The sequence below is a fragment of the Arachis ipaensis genome, chromosome B01, assembly GCF_000816755.2.
Source record: "Arachis ipaensis cultivar K30076 chromosome B01, Araip1.1, whole genome shotgun sequence".
NCBI lineage: Eukaryota > Viridiplantae > Streptophyta > Magnoliopsida > Fabales > Fabaceae > Arachis > Arachis ipaensis.
In genome coordinates this window covers 55,699,618-55,705,341 of record NC_029785.2, presented here as the reverse complement: position 1 = coordinate 55,705,341, position 5,724 = coordinate 55,699,618, and the positions used below count along the sequence as shown (strand labels likewise).

Here is a 5,724-nt window from a genome sequence, read left to right as displayed (position 1 = left end):
ACCATTTCTTCCTCTCTCCGCCGCACGAGCTTCTTTCACCGCTGCTACCGCCGCTCAACTGGTTTTCTTTTGTGGTATAGGTAGTACTGAAGACTATTGGAAAAGACATGATGCTGCTCAAGTAATGGCTCAGGTTGAGGATTTGTGTTTTCTTCACTTTCCATCGATCTGTAGAATTTTCTTCTATAAAATTCCTCAGCTGATTAAGAATATATATATATATAGTTATTTTGTTTATTGACATGATGGTGTTTGTGTTGTTGTAGTTAGTATGGGTACTGACATTATTTTGTTTAATTCCCTTATGCTCATGATTGCTGATTGCAAATCCTTCTTCACGGGGCATCTACCTGAGGGAGGCTACTGCTTTCCAACAATCTACTGAGGTGAGAGCATAATCAGCTTGTGCACCATTGATGATCAAAGCATATCTTTAGGTCAGATATTTGAAAAAACTATGATTTGAAAATGGATTAAAGATTGGAATGTGGGAAAAATACTACTAGACATGCTACTTTTACATTTGTCTTTACTTAAGCATGTTTAGGTGTACCAATTAACAAAAGAAAAATAGAAATTTTGTTGATAGTTTAGACTTAGAGTATTTTGATTGTTTTCTTGTTCAATTGCTTTTGTGTTTTTGTTCGTTTATATATGCTTTGTAGGACTCATGATGACCTTTTTGTGCTTTCCTATTCTCTCTTAAGAGTACTTTTATTTTATCATAACTTTTTAGTAATTTATTAATAGAACGATAGATTTGATAACATGTATGCTGTTGTTGATGTAGAGTTTTGTTGCAGTGTTTGAAACAAGAGCAATATGATATTCTTTGAATAAATAGAAATGCAATGGTAAAATTTTATGGTTGTGTTTTTGATTTCATGAAGCTGAATGAATCCATTTTCTAAATTTATAGCTCTATGCCTTTCTTCTACTCATAAGCACTAACATAATTCTTTTTTGTATTCTTTTAGGAACAAGTAAAGCTGCAAAATTCTTGAGAGCCAATTGAATTTCTCTTTTCAAAGTACCGGAAGAAACAGTAGAGCTACTTGAGAAATCTGACCTGTATTTCTTTGGCCCCGAGCATTCTCCATTGACCGAACCAGCTTAGAAAGCCCTGAACTGGGCCGTGGATGAGAAATTGAAGCCAGGTATTATGGTTTCTGCCTATCAGTTCCATGCCAAAATTTGTTCAATAAATAAGTTAGACTCATTATTAGTTCAGATTTTCTATTTCGTGTTGTACTACTTTGCAAGTTACTGTTGCACGAAATTAAAATGAACTGGAAAGAAACTTTGAGTTGTCTTGTGCCCCATCTGAAAATGATTTTAATCTGTGTATGACTGTAGTGAGCTTGTGCTCTGAAACCCAGGACTGAACTGACTCCATGTTATTGTTGTTGATATTTGTGTTGTATAGTGTTATTATGAAAGGAAAGAGTAGTAGATATACTACTTATATAGTAGGTGAAATTAAATTATTAATTAATTAAAATGTTATATAAATGTGGCCCCTGGGTTTGTTTGTGTTAGTGGGTTTAGACTTTAGTGTGTTGGGTCACACCTTTAGTTTGTTGGAACATAAAAAAGTGGTTAAACTAGAGGCTTAACCCGGTTTTATCCCTGCTCTTCTCAGTCTCAACTAAATTATTTTCAGTAACTGATTTTTATGCATGTGACTTATGATTGTCTTATGTTTCCATGTGAAAATAGCTTTTTAACATAAAACTGATAAAAAACGAAGTGGCTTTTGAGTTTTGAGGCTGTGACTGTGTGCTGCTTCAAGTTAAGGAAAAATGAGCACCATTTATATCTGTGGCCTGTGGGTTATATTTAATTATTTATAACCATATACCTTTTTTTCTGATTAGGCATTGTCCATGCATTAGCTACATTAAACTATCACCATGTACATGTTGAGATTTGAAAACGGTTACCAATCTCAAGAAGGGATAATTTTACTACATTTTTCATACTCAAAATACAATTAATCTCCATATTTCCGGTAGTAGAGAAATTAAAAAAAAACATAAAAATTAAAAAAGATAAAATTTGCAAGAAAAAAATCAAGCCATTTGTTCTATGTCATTCATAATTTAAGATGTGAGAAATAAAATTGTATTCAGTGTTATTTAAGATGTTCTATGTGCATTTGGCCATTCTGTCTGCATTGTAGATATCGTTCATTCACTACTTCTTTAGCTCATCAGATCTCCACTAACACTATTGCCTATCATAGGTCTTATCTTTGTTTTTACAATATAAATACTAAAATAGATGTTATTACTTATATCAAGGGGTTGGTTTGCTTTTCTAAATATGGCCTAAGAAACAATATCTTTTACTTCTCCAATTTTTTGTCTTTCAATAGGAAGATTTGATAGAAAATACAATAGAAGGAAGTAGCCATTTTCATAGAAATATGGAGGATCTGTATTCGTTTTAGTCTTCTGGTCTTTTCCCTGTCAATATATTGTTCCAGTAGATATGATATTTGCATATATATATATAATGTAATTTATGTAGCGAATTGGCACCTTGAAAATTATTTTCATATAAATGAGTAAATGTGTTCTTTGGATTTAGAATATGGCATCTGCCTCTGGACCTATTGAGTTGTCAAATCAGTTTAAGATTGTGCTTGTCCGCAACTCCACATATAGATTAAATCTCCTGATCCACTTTTCATGCAATTGTTTCATTGAGCATAAATAACAAAAACATGCTTGAAAAGGATAAAAAGAGGGATACCATGCCCACATATTTTGACTTGATGTGTACTAAATTTTTTATACTTCTTGAAGCTTGAAATTAATCTACTGGTTTCAGGGGATATTTCTTTTAATAATTTCTTTGAAGGTAGTTTTGCTCTGTTTGCATGACCGCCCTCTGTTTCATTAAAAAGACAATAACACTGAATTGTTCCAACATTTTTAATATTATTGTGCTTTTTCTCTTGATTAGACGGATAGAGCTGCAATGTTAGATGAAATAAATGATCTGTATTTGTTTATTTCAGATACTGCAGTTATTTAATTGATCTGCCCTATTTCTATCCAAGGAACAAGCTTTTGCCTTCTTCGATTCCGCCTGCTGCTCTTCTGCCCAGTGCTATCCGGTTCTGCCCTAATTTCCACCTTATTGTGGTTTATTGGCTAAGATAAAGTACTGTTTAGAATCTTTACATGTATGGTTGACTAATGACTTTATTTAGAAGATACTTATGTATGTAGGATATGTTTTTTTGTAGAGTATTAGTAGTAAATTCTAAGTGATATTATGGTTATTTTGATATGGCTATGCTTACTTTAGTGTGCGATGTATGAATTTTTACAATTAACTTCATTCTAGTACTTTTGGATCATTATTATAAATATATTTTGGTTTGAGATAATTTTTATTATTTAAAGAAATTATTTAGTATAATTATGTATTTATTTTTATTTTATAATATTCAACTCATTTAAATAAAAATGCAGAATTATTATACATGTAATCATATTAACTATTATGTTGTATTAATAATTATTAGATAATTATATATATATATACAGAAAAAAAAAAACAAGACCTAAGGCTACACTTATACACAGTAGCTATAGTATACAAAAAAAAAAAAGAGGGACCTAAGGCTACACTTATAAAAAGTAGCCATGGTATACAATGTGGCTACGCTTTACAGGTGATGCAGTAGCGTTGAAAAGCGTAGCCTATTCTGGCAAATATGGAAGCTGAAAAGCGTAGCCTTTGGTCCTAGACAGCATCACTTGAAAAGCGTACCCTATTCCCAAAGGCCAAAAGCGTAGCCCTTGGTGCAGAAAAGCGTAGCCTTTGAGAATAGGCAACGGCCGAATAGGAATCACCCCAAAAAGCGTAGCCGTAGCCCAGAAAGCGTAGCCGTAGCCTAAGGCATCATTTTTTTTCATCTTTGGCTACACTTTTCAAGGGTACCTGAATGGGTGTTTTTCTTGTAGTGAATGGGAGTAACTTGCAAAGTTAATAAGAAAAGTGATTGCCAATAACGCTCTGGAAGCCATCATTGCCCACGTTAAGAGTCACGTTAACTAAGTTAACGTGAACTCTAACGTGGAAGAAAGGAAATGGAGCCAACGTTAGTGACACTTAACATTATCACTAACGTTGGACCAAGCTCATGAGTGGCCATGTTAGTCACCACGTTAACTTAGTTAACGTGGCCTCTAACGTTAAGAAGAAAGGGGGGAAGCCAACGTTAGTGATATTTAACATTATCACTAACGTTGGCCAAGTCACACTAGGCCACGTTAACTCCCACGTTAACCTAGTTAACGTGGAAGCTAACGTGAGGAAACAAGGTGGTCGACAACGTTAGTGACACTAAACATTGTCACTAACGTTGGAAGGAACCCATACAAGCCCCAATGAGCAACGTTAACGCCCACGTTAACTTAGTTAACATGGAAGTTAACGTGAATAAGGGAGGTGACGCCAACATTAGTGACACTCAACTTTGTCACTAACACTGGAGATGGCTTGCATGGCCACGTTAGAAGCAACGTTAACCTAGTTAACGTGGACTCTAACGTGGGAGCTAAGGGGCACATTGGAACGTTAGTGACAATGTTAAGTGTCACTAACGTTCTCGAAGGTTGGCAAGCCTACGTTAAAAGAGCCACGTTAACTAAGTTAACGTGGACTCTAACGTATCTAACGTAGAGGCTTCTCAACGTTATTGGGAAAGTTGACGAAGGACAAACGTTAGTGGCAACGTTTGTGCCACTAATGTTGAGGTTAACGTGGCTCTTACTTGGGTAAGGAACGTTAGTGAAAAAGTTAAATGTCACTAACGTTCTCGAACCCATATTTTCACTGAACGTTAACACCACTAACGTCCTGAGCTAAAGTTTCTGCCCACTTCACACTTTCTCTCTGCATGTAAAGCCAAGCCCAATGAAGAAGAAAACTGCTTCAAACTCAAGATCCAAAGGCCCAGACCCAAGACTTGAAGAACCAACTAGAAGAGTAGAAGAGTAGTATATATAGGAGTAGCTTTGAATTAATTAAAGAAAAGAGTTGGAAAAATATAGGGAGCCTCTGGGCATAGAATTACTCTCTGTATTTTACTTTCTCTGCACTACTAATTTTCATAATGTATTCTCCATCTTTGTTTTCATTTTCCAGAGATATGAACAACTAAACCCCTTTCATTGGGTTAGGGAGCTCTGTTGTAATTTGATGGATCAATACTAGTTTTCACTATTCTTCTTCTATCTTTTCTCTTGATTTTACTTGAAAGCTTTCGATCTTCATCCAATTGGGTAGTTATCTTGGAAAAGAAGCTATTCATACTTGGATCTCTTTCGTACCTTGAAAGAGGAATGAAGAGATCAAGTTAAATTCTTTCTCATGCTAGACCAAATTGGGTTTGGATGAATATGTGACTATAATCCTCTCAACACTTGATTTGGGAAATGCATGTGGTATAATCAGTGACCATACTTCATCTCTTCTCATGAGCAATTGACCAAGGAATTGGCTATTGGTCAAGATTTGAGAGATTGAATTACAAGAAATTGTAATTCAATCACTTAAGATTGCTAAGGAGATCAATGAGTGCATTGATTGAGGAAGAGATGAAAATGAAATTGATCCGGAGAATGCAACATCTCCTAAGCCCAATGAACTCCCCATTTATGAGCAATTCCCCCATTCCCATTTACAATTCTGCAATTTACTTCA

General features: G+C 34.8%; 1 long non-coding RNA gene across 1 annotated transcript; it reads left to right on the top strand.

The window, feature by feature from the left end:
* On the top strand, window positions 982–3,320 carry LOC110270234. Its single transcript, XR_002359541.1, has 2 exons — window positions 982–1,157; window positions 3,026–3,320. It is a non-coding gene; the product is annotated as an uncharacterized LOC110270234 (long non-coding RNA).